At 37.0% G+C, this 14164-nt stretch overlaps 1 long non-coding RNA gene across 5 annotated transcripts; it reads left to right on the forward strand.

Annotated features, from left to right (window-relative positions):
- Positions 1-9619: 9619 nt before the first annotated feature.
- LOC137718511 (uncharacterized) lies at positions 9620-13712 on the forward strand. 5 transcript variants are annotated; one of them, XR_015965073.1, is made up of 8 exons: positions 9620-9863; positions 10009-10046; positions 10171-10262; positions 10855-10987; positions 11294-11403; positions 11485-11604; positions 12764-12877; positions 13248-13712. It is a non-coding gene; the product is annotated as an uncharacterized LOC137718511 (long non-coding RNA). The 5 variants fall into 5 exon arrangements; XR_015965072.1 differs by adding an exon at positions 10567-10693 and having other exon boundaries at positions 9641-10046; XR_015965070.1 differs by having other exon boundaries at positions 9653-10046; positions 13248-13324; positions 13445-13712.
- The last annotated feature ends 452 nt before the right edge of the window (positions 13713-14164 follow it).

A 14164-nucleotide genomic window follows, 5' to 3' on the forward strand; every position in this document is an offset into this window, starting at 1 on the left:
GCAATTGTTTTGACAGCGGTAAATTTTCTTCATGTGTGTCTTGATACTCAGAAAGGCGGTCGGCTTCTAGTATCGGCAACAAATGCTGAGAGAGAGAGAGAGAGAGAGAGAGAGAGAGAAGAGAAAGTAAGACGGTGCAACGGAGGACAGGGTTCCATTAAGTGCACTAGAAGTATGGTTCTGCACCCCAGGTCCAACATCCTTTTGCATTTTCAGATTAATTAGTTTCCTTCTCTTCAACTCTAGGTCAGCCATTTTGTCATCCAGCTCACCTGTCACCCATAACAAAAAAATTTACGCATTCAACAGACACTCAAAAGGCAGCATACCAAAATTTGGTAAAATTTGATACTTGCTCTGTCACAAATTGAACATAGATCCTAAAATATATAGGTATCAAATATTATGAAGTTTTGCCCAAAAACAAAACAAAAAAAAATGATGATGCATCTCTACATGTGCTACCATGAGATTTACTTCAAGTGACATGTGCATAAAAAACAGAGGCTTGTCGTAATAACAATCTCAGAAACCTGTGATGTGCCTAATTTCAGACTGATCTCTTAAATGGCTGCTGAGGTAAGTCCAAATTACGTCAGCATACTCTTTATGCTTCAGATGAAGAAAATCAATCCCTTCGCGTAGATTTTTAACCTCCCTTTCCATCATATCATCAATTTTAGAAAACCGGATGATAGCATCTGAGAATCGCAAGAAAGAAAAGACAATCTATATTCAACATATTCCCTGGTGCACTTCCGATATATATATATATACTTTGGGAAATTGTGCGGCACAGTCACTGCACCACCATTGTGGCACCGTCGTTGTCCTTTACGCTGGCCTGCAGCCCAACCACGTCAAGCACGCCATCAAGATGATGTCGTTCCAACGTCAGGACTATGACGACAGCCCTTTGGATTTTGCTACGCCTACACGGACACACTAGGCCTTCGGCCTGGCCAGCTTACCCAGGCACGAAGCCCAGCCCATCTCCTTAGAAACCCTGCAGCCTTTCTTAGACCTATCCATGTGTTCTCGGCCCAACTTACCAGCAGCCTTGTGCTGTTGTGCTTTGTCATGCGCCATAGGCCCGACTGTAGCAAGCCCATGCCGCTTGCTGGGCTTTGACCTCGCATCGGCCCACTTGCCCGCAGCTTTTGCTATTGGGCTTAGCTTGCCTTGACCCAAACCCAGCTTCAGTTGGGCTCCCTAGACCAACTCACAACCAACTTTTTTGATCCCAAAGCCAATTTTTTTGATCCCCGCATTATAAATCATGCCCAAAATATTTTTTGGGGAGCTTTGATTTACGCTAATTAATTCTAATTTAATTATCACTTGGTTTATCACCAACTGAAGCTAATATGACCCATTTGTCATTATTTTGCTTCCACAATTGACCCCGTTTTGTCTCAATCTATTGAATTAATTAAAAGTGACTTGCAGTCCATTAATCTGATAATTAATCTAAAATTATTGACCTGAAGATCACTTTTGGACATTAATGATTCAATAATTTATTTTTATCCTTTGAACCGTTGACATCCTTTTGTAGTCCCGAAACTCTCACACTTGAGTTTCCGAAGCAACTCAAATCGACTACACTTAAATCAGCATATTGCATTATGTGTTCTTGCAGGAATCTCTCCTTTATGAACTAATCATTCATAAAACTAAATTAAACCTGTAGTTTCATATTTAGTGCCTTTGAAACCCGAAGTTTCATTCAAAACTTACCACATTAAACTTGTAGCTTTCATGCTTAAATTAAACCAATACATATCTATAGTACCCGAATGTTCTACAATGTATGTCTATGGATTACCATATAACTAAACACGTTTTTGTTGTACCTTCTGTTTTAGGGACATGTCGAACTTAAACAAGCTCGATTTCACCGCTCTGGAAGTATCTAGAAGAAACTACCTGAAGTGGGTTCAAGACGTGAAACTCCATCTTATTTTAAAGGGTATTAGAGCCACTATCGAGGCACATATTGACAACAAACCTGTCGACGAAGCTCAGAAAGCTATTGCAATGATCTTCATTCGAAGACACATCCATGATGCTCTGCAGACTGAGTACCTTGATGATGATGACCCGCGCACTATCTGGCTTGCTCTGGCCGACCGTTTCGATCACCAGAAAGACATCTACTTGCCTGAAGCAAGACACGACTAGCACCATCTTTGCTTTCAAAACTTTAAGTCCGTGAATGTATACAACTCTAAAGTTTGTAGAATCTGATCACTACTTAAGTTCTGTAAAGTGGAACTAACCGAATCAGATCTCTTGAAAAAGACCTATTCGACCTTTCATGCCACCAATATTATCCTGCAGCAACAATATAGGGCATAGAAATTCACCAAATTTTGGATTTGATCTCTTTTTTACTTCTCTCTGAAAAACAGAACTAACTTTTGACGAAGAATCATCAAGCTCAACCTACTAGCTTGAACACCGCACTTGAAGCCCATGCGACCAATTTTAGCAGCCATAAACGTCGCAAAAATCATCGTGGTTGTGGCAATGGGTGGCAAGCCCAACCACGATCCCAAGGTCCACATAATCAAGGCCCACCTAAGGGAGGAAATTTGACCCAAAAGAGCCAACCCCTTGCCACTAAGGCCCCATACTTCAAGAACAAGGGAAAAGCTATCGTTCAATCGGCTTCCACAAAAATGGACATGTGCTACCGCTGTGGATCAAATGATCATTGGTCACGCGTATGTAGAGCTACCCCCGAGGCTATTGCCAAATATCATTCCCGTCATGAGTCTAACTTTGCGCTTGTGGAAAATCCGGAAGATGCTACTACATCTATGGAGATATCAGATTTTCAGGGGGCATCAGCTCCTATGGACGAATAAATTTTAGACATGTTTTTAGGGTGTTTTACCCCTAGTGGCCAAACCCACTAGGAGTGGCTGGACACCCCCCCCCCCCCTAATTTTTAGGTTTATGGTTTAATTTTTGGACAATTTTTTTTATGTATTTGAAATAATTTGTTTGGTTTTGATTTGTTTTGAATTAAGGATTGTTATTTTATAGATATTATTTCTCAAATTGATGAATTGAATTAATGGAATTATATTTATGCATGTGACCAATTCAATCAATTTATTTCTAAGTATATGTCTAGTGAGGAAGTTAGTTGTTTGGCTGATAATGCTACCATGCACTCCATATTGCATGAGCATCACTATTTTACTAAATTTGTACCTAAGAACGCACCTCTGACAACTCTCTCAGGCCCATCCAACCTGATTGAAGGATACACAAAGGTCCATATCAAGTTGTCCAATGGTACTGTTTTAACCATTAAAGAGGCATTCTATTCTCCACGTTCCGAAAGAACGTCGCTAAGTTTTAGAGATATCATACTGAAACAACTGAAGATAATGGTTCTGAATTTCTTCCTATCATGTCGTACAAATATGGCCAAAAGCGTATTCACGAGAAGTTGGAACGTGTCCCGAGTGGGTTGTACATCACAACCATTCGCGGCATAAAAGTCCACCATGTGGCTTGCCCTGTGCCTAAGTTCCAGAGCACTTTGTAGCTTTGACATGATAGTATGGGACATCTCGGATGTGACATGACGCACCGTATCCTCAAATCATCACATGGGCATCATTTACATCCTTTCGTTTGATTCCTGCCATGCAAAGCGTGTTCTTTAGGGAAGTTGAATATTCAACCCTCAAATACAAAGATTATTCACAACCCTTCTAAGTTTCTTCAGAGGATTCAAGGGGATATTTATGGACCTATCCAATCAACATGCGAACCATTTAGATACTTTATGGTGTTGGTTGATACATCGACACGATAGTCACATTTTTGCCTATTGTTCACATGCAATGTTGCATTTGCAAAACTCCTAGCATAAATTATTAAGCTAAGGGCTTACCACCCTGAGTATCCGATCAAGTCAATTCGACTGGATAACGTTGGAAAGTTTACATTACAGACTTTTGACGATTATTGCATGTCAGTAAGGATTGATGTGGAACATCATGTACCCCAAGTTCACACCCAAAATGGCCTGGCAGAAGCTTTCATAAAGCATCTTCAAGTGATAGCTCAGACTTTGGTTATGTGAACCAAACTGCCGGTATCTGCCTGAGGCTATGTAATATTGCACACAGTTATGCTGGTCCACCTGAAGCCCACCACTACCTAACCTCATTCACCGTTACAGTTGGTTACTAGATACGAGTCTGACGTCTCGCATTTATGTGTGTTTAGATGCGTAGTTTATGTGCCAATAGCGCCGCCACAACGTAACAAAATGAGTCCTTAGAGAAAAAATGGGAATTTATATCGGTCATGATTCGCCGTCAATTGTTCGCTATTTAGAACCGTTAACAGGAAATCTTTTTACCACACGTTTTGCAGATTGTCACTTTGAAGAGACAATTTTCTCGTCATTAAGGGGAGATAAGCATGCTAACGTTCCTGGAGAACGCTGCAAATTGTTGTGGTATGTTCCCACTATGTCTCATTTAGATCCCCTCACTGCCTAGTCTGAAACTGAGGTGCGACAAATTATAGATATTCAGAGCATTGCTCAAAGCATGCCGGATGCTTTTACCGATCTAGCTAAGGTGACATGATCACATATACCTGCTGCAAACGCACATGCAAGGATAAACGTACCCCGCGTATGTCGTAACACCGCCTGGGAAGGCAGGACCTTCCCCGAATGTGGGGAAGCCACAACTTCCACGTGACCCGGTACATTGGCGGTTGGCCAATCATCTACTCCGACCCTGAAGCGTGGCAAACCCCTTGGTTTAAAGGATTCACAACCCCAAAAGAGGAAATCGGCACCAACTAGTGACCCCAGTTTGAATCCGACCATCGTTTACTCATGTGTTCCAATGCATGAGGTCATTCTAGATTACAGTGATGTCTTAGACGAGACAACCCGACCTCCCGAGAGTTGCGAAATTGCTGTCCATTGTGAAGTATTGGATGAGGTTTGAAATCGAAATGAGATGATCGTCAATGATGCATTTGCGTACACAATAGCTACTGACATCATGCTTAGCGATGACATTGAACCACATTTTGTTGATAAATTCCGATGTATAACAGATTGGTCAAACTAGAAACAAGCAATCCATAACGTAAGGTGTTTAGACCTATAGTTCCTACTCCACCACATATGAAGCCAGTGGGCTACAAGTGGGTTTTTCGTAAGGAAGCATAATGAGAAGAATGAAATAATATGATACAAAGCATGCCTCGTAGCGCAAGACTTTTCTCACCATCCTGGGATTGGTTACAAAGAGACATATTCCCCTGTAATTGACGTTCTAACGTTCGACTACCTAATTAGTTTGGTAGTTTTTGAAAAAAACTGAATATGCAGCTTATGGACGTGGTAACCAGATATCTTTATGGGGATTTAGGTACGAAAATCTACATGAAAGTTCCAAAAGGACTTCCATTGACTGGTTTAAATAGTTCTAGACCACAGAACACTCTTTCTATTAGATTGAGGAGATCACTCTACGGATTGAAACAATTCGAGCGGATGTGGTATAATCGCCTGAGTGAATATTTGATAAGTCAGGGTTATGTGAACAACGAATTATGCCCATGCATGTTCATAAAGAAGTCATATTCCGGATTTGCGATCGTTGCAGTTTATGTCGACGACATGAACCTTATTGGAACTCCCGTAGAGCTTAAGAAAATTGCCATTCACTTGAAATCAGAATTTGAGATGAAAGATCTTGGGAAAACTTGATATTGCCTTGGCCTAGAGATCAAGCATTGTTCGGATGGAATCCTAGTACATCAATTAAACTACACCCAAAAGGTGTTTCGACGTTTTAATGAAGATAAAACAAGGCCTTCGAGTACACCTATGGTCGTTCGAACTCTAGATGCTAAACGAGATCCCTTCCGTTCAAAAGAAGATGAGGAAGATATTTTGGAACCTGAAGTTCCATACCTAAGTGCAATTGGGGTTTTATTTACTTGGCCCAATGCATTAGGCCCGACATCTCATTCATTGTTAATCTTTTGGCTAGATACAACAATGCGCCCACACCTAGACACTGGAATGGTGTTAAAGACATTTTCCGCTACCTCAAGGGTATGACGAATTTTGGCTTGTTCTACACCCACGAATCTTCGAGAGTTACCGCACCCCTCAATTCTCAGGTTGATTCCCGCCTTATTGGTTACGCAGATACTGGATATCTGTCTGACCCACATAGGGCAAGTTCCCAAACAGGCTATGTCTTTATCGTTAGAGACACCGCTATTTCTTGAAGTTTTACCAAACATACGCTAGTTGCGACTTCTTCGAACCATGATGAGATTCTCGCCTTGCATGAAGCATAACGTGAGTGCTTTTGGTTGAGAGTAGTCATGGAACATATTCAAAGCTCTAGTGGTCTTACTTTTGTTATTGACCTTCTTACGATGATCTTTAAAGACAATGCAGCATGTATCGAGCAGTTAAACAAGGGATACATCAATGGACATAACACTAAGCACATAGCGCCGAAGTTCTTTTATTCTCACCAGCAACAACATCATCAGAATGTTGAAGTTACAACTTGGCTAATCTCTTTACCAAGTTATTGCCCAAGTCGACTTTTCAGAAGCTTGTCCAAGGAATCGGTATACGTAAATTATCTGAGTTGAATTGCTTGTAGTTCTCTTATTTGGAAGTTACGTTTAACTTAAGGGGAGTATCTTGAAGCATACTCACTTGATCTTAATGTACTCTTTTTCCTACGATTAGGAGCATTTTTCCCACTAGGTTTTTGCTACCTAACGAGGTTTTGACGAGGCACCCATCTGAGATGATCATACTCCACTAAGTTCACTACTTTCGTCATGTTTGACGTTTTTTTTAGACATTATGCATACTTCTCACTTTTCTCTTTAGTCTATGGGTTTTCCCCATGCCTTGGGTTTTACCATAGTGAGGTTTTGTGAGTTTTACTACCAATGTAATTTGAGACTCACATTTGCCCGTTGTGCCAACTTCATCAACTATTCTACCTTATCTGCTGAAGATCTGATGCGATGTTTTGTTTGAGTATTTACACACTTAAGGGAGTGTTGCAGTCATATTTAGAATAAGAATGTGATTGTGTAAATCGTAATGTATCTAGTGGTATCTTTGAATATTCCCTTTAGTAGTTTAATTCCTATTAGAGTTGTAATCCTAAAAGGGTAAGGATTTAACTTATCCTACTACTATAAATAAAGGCACAATAGGGTGATACAGCACACACCTCACAATTAAATCTCTCTCTTCTCTCTCTTATTGTTGCCGGCCTCCCCTCTCTATTCCCCTAGAATAGCTCAGTTAAATAGGCCTACAACAAGATGTAATTAATTTTTGTTTTTATTATAGGTGGTAATACTTTTTTATATAGGAGAATACAGTAGCAATTTTATTACTTAATAAGTAGTATCTTTAAAATGTACATCTAGATGATATAGAGAAGTCATCGAATCAAGGATATACATATTCATAAAGCAAGGCCAACTTGGCCAAACGATGTGCCACAACATTGGTAGAAGGATGGGACACATGTGAATCATCGAAGGAGCGAAGCTAATGCTTAAGGTTATAAAAAAACTAGACCTAAAGAAAGGAGAATCCTCTTGAGGGCTTCCAATCGCATGAACTAGCTGAAAAGAGTCACTCTTGAGATGCATGCGGTTTTGATGATGCTCCAAAGTGAGATGCACACCCTCCCTTGATGACATGAACCTCATAGCCTTGGGACTAGTGATATGAGAGACCATACAAACAAACAATCCTATGGCTATGGCTTTGTCTCGAAACACAACACCAACGCCACCAAATTTCAATGATCCATTGAAAGCCCCATCAACTTAAACCTCTTGAAATGGTTTTAAGCCATTTGTTGGAAGTGTGTTATAAAGGTTAATCATAAGATGATATTTTACAAATATTTCATATATTAGACTAATTTAGTGACTCATACGAAATAAGAGGGTTTTCTTAACAACTGCAAAATCATCACAAAGTGGTGCAGTATTTCCCTTGTGGACGTCAATTGTAGTGGCTTTGATTCATAGGCTTATTTTCTTATTGTTTCTCGTTTCAAGGTCTTCAGGTGAATGGTACGATGTTTACCTTGTGTATTTGATGGTGTTGGGTCCATATTATAGAGTTTACGCCTTGTGAGTTTATCTTTCCTGTTGGTTACATGTGGGTCTCTCATGGTTTAGAAATCATACTTCCAAGGAGTTTGTTTTGTGTTGTGTTTTTTTGAATTTGTGTGTTTTTCCCTTGGCAAAGAACTATGAGCAGATTTTTCTAATGCCTCATAGCTAGCAAGACTTCTTTGTCGATGGAGCATTGTCTTTTGCAAATTCATCAAAATATGATGCAAATTGATCAAAATATGATGCAAATTGTTTTGTCCCCCATAAGCATTGTCTTTCATTTTGGTATGTGTGATTATGTGGCTATAATTTTATATTATATTTTTTATTGTAGTTGTAATCATGATACTATTGTTATGATGTTACTGATTTAGGATCAGTCAACGCATGTGGATCCCAACTTTATTAGAAAGATGATACAAATGATAGTACACTATGTCATACGAGTATCATTTTTTATTATTAATGTTTCTTACCTTATAAAAACAGTTTGGTTTCATACATTCTTTTTTTTTTTTTTGCTTCATTCTCCCTCCCACTTCTACCTTCCATTTTCATATTATCTATATACTAAAACCCGATAGAAAAGCACTATTCACGAACAGTGTTTTGGCGGAATTGCCCTTGCGCTGCTGCCCATTCACATCTATTTTTTTCCGTTCTGTACAGTAAATTTACAATTTTACCCTTTGTATGCATGTGTTGGTCATCATGGAAAAGAAAAAACAATCTTCGAGGTCTTGCGTCTCTCATCAGCATGTACTCCCCTCTGTGCTACATCCGAAGCCTTTGAAAAAAAGCCGAAAGAAAAAAGCTACTCACAAAAGAGATAATAAATGCGAAGACCCATTCCTTGAAAAGACAGAGGATAGAAGGGATGCCACAATTACATAAAATGATAAAGATATCGGTTAGAGAGAAAAAAATGATTAAAAAATATGAAAAGCTGATTTGATGTGTTTGGTTTTTGTTTTCTAATATTTTTTTTGTTTAGCATACCAAGGAAATTGATGAGCACGTCTTGATCGTTCCCTTCCATTTAAGAAAAAGACAGGAAAACAGAGATGCCATTGCCATTGCAGTTGCGTGGTGGTGGTGGTAGTAATGAAGGCTCATTCCTCGAAAAAGGGCTAATAAATGCGAAGTGGCAGAAATATATATATAGGAAAGATAGTCCAATCTGAAATTGTGAGGTCATGATGTGAGGTGGGAGGAAAAAAAATATATATTATCTATATCTATATACTAAAGCTCAGCAGAAAACACTGTTCATCCTGTGAGAGCAAGCACTGTTCACCAGCAGTGAACTCCCCAAGCTGCCCTCCCATTCCTTCCTTCCCGTTCTTTTCTCCCTCTTTGCTGCAGTGAAATGACCTTCTTGCCCTCGAATCCAACGTTTGATTTTTTTTTTTCAGCCTGAATGCTCTCCGCGTGTTGATCATCGCTTCGGCTTCATTTTTGCTCTGCACCAAGAGTTGTTTTCTTCTTTTTTATGGTTGTGAATATATATATATATATATATATATATATATGTGAACATATAATACCTTCGTTTGGACTGAATCGAAAAGCTTACTACGATCAAATTATATTTTGTGGTACTTGAATATTAGCCCATGATATAATCAGTTTCTACTCAAAGTCTAGAAATCAAGGACCCCAAATTTGCTAGAAAACGAGTAGAGGTTGGTTGTCCTGCAATCTAACCTCAATAATTATGGTTTAAACTTTATAAATTCTGGATTTTTTTAGTTAATTGTTTGGACTTTGAATTGGCAGATGAGGTTATATTAAGTTTTGAACTTTGATTTTTGTTTTGTGTGATTGCAGAGCAAGGAGAATTGACCCCAGTTAGCTCCAAGCTTGCGGTAAACATTTCTTTTTGTTTAGAGTTATGAGAATTCTTATAGAAAAAAATTAGAAAAACTCAAATTATAATTTTTGGTTTAAATATGTTTTTAATTTGGTCCACCATGTTATGTTTGTTAACAGGAACCTAGAAGAGTCTCAAATTCAGTTGCGGACTCTGACTAAAAATGGAACTTGGTGCTATTAAGCGATCGTCCTCAGCCCTCAAAATTCAAGTAACCCCATGATTTTTACATTACTGCGTTCGTTTTCTCTACTAATTATTGTTATATGAATTGTATTCTTCTATTAAAAATGATTAATTAGACTGTCTAGAAAAGAAAAAAAACCTCAGGCATTGCAGGTTTGGGATGATAGTTTAAATCGATATGCTCATTAGCCAGTCAGAGAATCTAATTTGGGAAGTGGGTTTTAAAGTTTCAATAGTTTCGTTATGTGTAATTTTCTTGCTTTGCCTACTAAGAATCTAATAACCAAATGCTTGGTTATTTTCTCCAAATGGTTTTTAATTTATTGTAGGTAAACGAGAGCTACTCTACTATTTATGCAGCAGGGGAAGGGAAGGGAAGTAAAAATTATAGGAAAATGCATAAAAGTTACAAGCTTCTAATTAAAAATAGAAATGGAGTGACCAAACAAAAAATAGGTAAAACTGACCACTACTTTCTTTCTATTTAAATATAAATCAATTGATTAAGTTTGTGCCTTCACAAGTTTAAAATGAAGTTATGTGTTGATTTTAAAAGAACTATGCATGCTGGATTTTTATAGAAGTGTCATGAAAGTTTTATACCAAACTTTTTACAGGAATTAAGTTGATTTAAGTATGGGTGGTTTTGTATTTGAAATCTGAAAGGAGAAACAGAAATTACAAGAAGAAGAGGAATACTGAATTCCGATCATGGCCTTCTCTTCCTGCCTCTTATCCAAATCCTGACAAGTTAGTTACTCAACCTTCATTTCTCATTCATCTCCTTTTTTTTTTTTTTTTAATTGTTTGGCTTCCGAAATTCGAGAAAATTAGGATATTTAAAGATTTTGATTTCATTTTAAATTTTCTTAAATTTATTGATTATTAAATGGCATAATTTGTGATATACTGTAATTGATTTGAGCGATTATTATTAATTTTAATTTTTCATTGTTAGAGCGGCAACGCAGTGAAATGGGTATGAATAACATCTTTTGTGTGTTTGAATCCTCAATGAAGTTGTTTACTACAGTAATTGTGTTTGTTTGATAATAGGGATCTTATTGAAAAGCAAGGAAGAAGAATTGAATTAGATTATTGTGGGGCTCAGGAAAAACTATGCTTCTTTGCAAGAGAAATTTACGAAATAAGAGTTGGATAAGATGGTAATTAGATGGGTTTGATATTCAATGTGGCTAAATTTAGTTAACTTCTGTACATTAGTAAATGTTGAATATGTCTATCAGGCTGCAATGGAATCTCTCATTAGGGAAAGAGAGGCTAGACTTGAAATTGAGCAACAACAAAATTCCCTCTCATATGAGCACACGAGAGTTCAAAGAGAGCTTTCAAGTGCTACTCAAAAGGTAGGCTCCATGTGCAATTGTTCATTACTATTTAGGCAATTTCCTGGAACATTGAGTAGAAAAACAAATTAGAATTCTGTTAGTTTTTTCTGATTAAGTGTAAGCGTTAATGTATTTCATCCTAATATGCAAGTGCAACTTTTATTAGTATTGCATTTTGAAAGGTTAGCATCTCAAGTGAACCAAATTTACCATTTTCCATTTAAATGAATTTTAAGATAACCTCCAGTCCATGTTTGTTTAACAATTTTTTATAATTCATTATATAGTTTTCAAAAAGGTCGTGCATAATTCTTGCTGAACTTGGTTTGGGTTTCTTTTGTTTACAGATAGAGTGAGTTAATCACAGTTCTATCTGGGTAGTCATGTTCCCATTGTTGCGTGACTTTATGTCCAAAGCGATCTTTCTCTGCATGCTGACTGTGTGTTGATTTGAAGGGATGGTTTAGTGAATGGGTGTTTCTTCTTTTTGGCCTTTCTCTATTATCATATATCTTTTTCTATTCTCGGGTATCAGATCATTCGAAACAAAAATATTTTAACTTTAATTTTGCAGGTTAAGGTTGGGTTTGAGTCCAACACGATATACACTTGGACAGAGTAGAGTAGAAGACAGTATGCAAACATGATTTAGGACACAGTTTACCTATTTGTAAACAGTGTGAAATATTATTAGTGATGAACATCCAATTTGAATCCCCCACATGCTAAATTAGGTACTATTAAATTAGTTTTATGTCCTTTTTTTTTTATTTGAAAGCTGCTTCTTATTTCTCTGTCTTTATTAAGATTCTAGGGTGTGCTTTGGATTTGCTACATATGTTCATATTTTTTGTCATTGGCTTTTTGTTCTGCTTAGTTATTTTTAATTGAGTGTTTTATCTGGTATTTCATTTTGTTTTGTTTATTTTTTTTCCTTTTTATGTTTAAATGTTTTTTTTTCCCTTCTAAATTTGGGCTTCTGGGAAATTCTTGCTCACTGTTTGGATTCCGAGAAAATTTAGGGGATGTCCAGTGGTATTCACATCCTGAAAACTCAGTGAAAATACATACCAATTTATGTGCAGCTGAAAATTTTGTTATCTGATTCTGTTCTAATTAACATGATTTATTTGTTTTTTAAAATTTTAATTATTTCGTATTTATTTTGTGATTGCAGATGTTTAAATGATGTAGACGTTCGCAAAGCTGTTACTCGGAGGAGACATGTCTGGATGAAGGAAAGGTGTCTGCACTGCCCTTGCTATCTCAAATGGCATCACCAATCTCTCTGGTTAGTCACATTCCTCTTGGAATATGCATATTCTTATGTGATGTTGGCTGATACCTTGGTGAATCAACTTAATAAAAAATGTGAGATGAGCAAATTGAAAAGTCTACTTTCTTCTCATATGCATCCTTTAACATATGTCAGTTTTAATTATTGATGAGCAATTGAAAATTTAGTTTTTCTTCTCATGGTACACTTACATTGGTAGATCAACATATGTTTGTTGTTAACATATCTTATTAATGCATTTGAGAATCGATTGAAGAAACTATTCAGTTCTTTTAGCAATTAAGAACAAGGTAAACATAGTTGTAAATATGTGTAAATAAGATAGGAATTTTGATGAATTTATGTTTTTTCCTCCGTTTTGCAGTGTTTTCAGGCATTGAAGCTAAATATGGAGAGGGTTTTGAGACTTTTAGACCTATTGGACCTCCCAAGGTTTGCGTGGTCAGGAATTTATGGAGTTATACGTATAGTAGTCATTATATTTTATGTTCTATTGAATTTAATTTAATGGTTATACTTTATGCTCCTGTGAGTTATTACTGTTATTTTTACTCTGAGTAGGATTTGTTGAACGACAAACTACAAGGAGGTTTTCTTAAACGAATATGATATGCTATGAAACCGAATGAAGCTTACGGTCTTCTATTCTCTTTTGTTAATTTCGTGGTAAGTTTCTATAACACTGATTAGTTATGTCTTCGAGGTTCTAATGGCTAGAAATGCTAATGTAATGAACTGTGGAATATTGTAATAGTTTATGGTCAATGTGATCCCATATCTATTTGATTGGAATATTGTTCTATAATAGATTTGAACTTTGTTTTTCCAATACCTTATCACAAAATAATTCCACCTTGGACAAATTACAAGGTATGCTGGAACCTGTGCTTTGATTAATTGCATTCAAATTGATACTGCTTAAGAATGCATTTGAACATGTTGAATTTCACGCCAGCAGCATCGCGGGGGCACTATTGCTAGTTCCTTACTAAAATTGGAACTTAAATGAAACTTCAACTAGTCACCAAACATTAATCACCATACAGCTTTTCAGCGTGCAAGCAACAATATTAAGAAAGTTTAATCAGTTGACATCGACTTCAGACTTTAAAGGCATCAAGAATATTTGGTGAGGTTCGCAAAACATCACATTGAGATCGTTATGGAAAATGATCTATCTCTGGATCTTTTCCTCTTAATCCATCAAATTAGAGAATCTGAACTATTGAAATTTGATTCAACGGATGAAGTTATTATAACTTTTAAAATAAGATTCTATTT

The sequence above is a fragment of the Pyrus communis genome, chromosome 8 (assembly GCF_041283825.1).
Source record: "Pyrus communis isolate YQ-2024b chromosome 8, ASM4128382v1, whole genome shotgun sequence".
NCBI lineage: Eukaryota > Viridiplantae > Streptophyta > Magnoliopsida > Rosales > Rosaceae > Pyrus > Pyrus communis.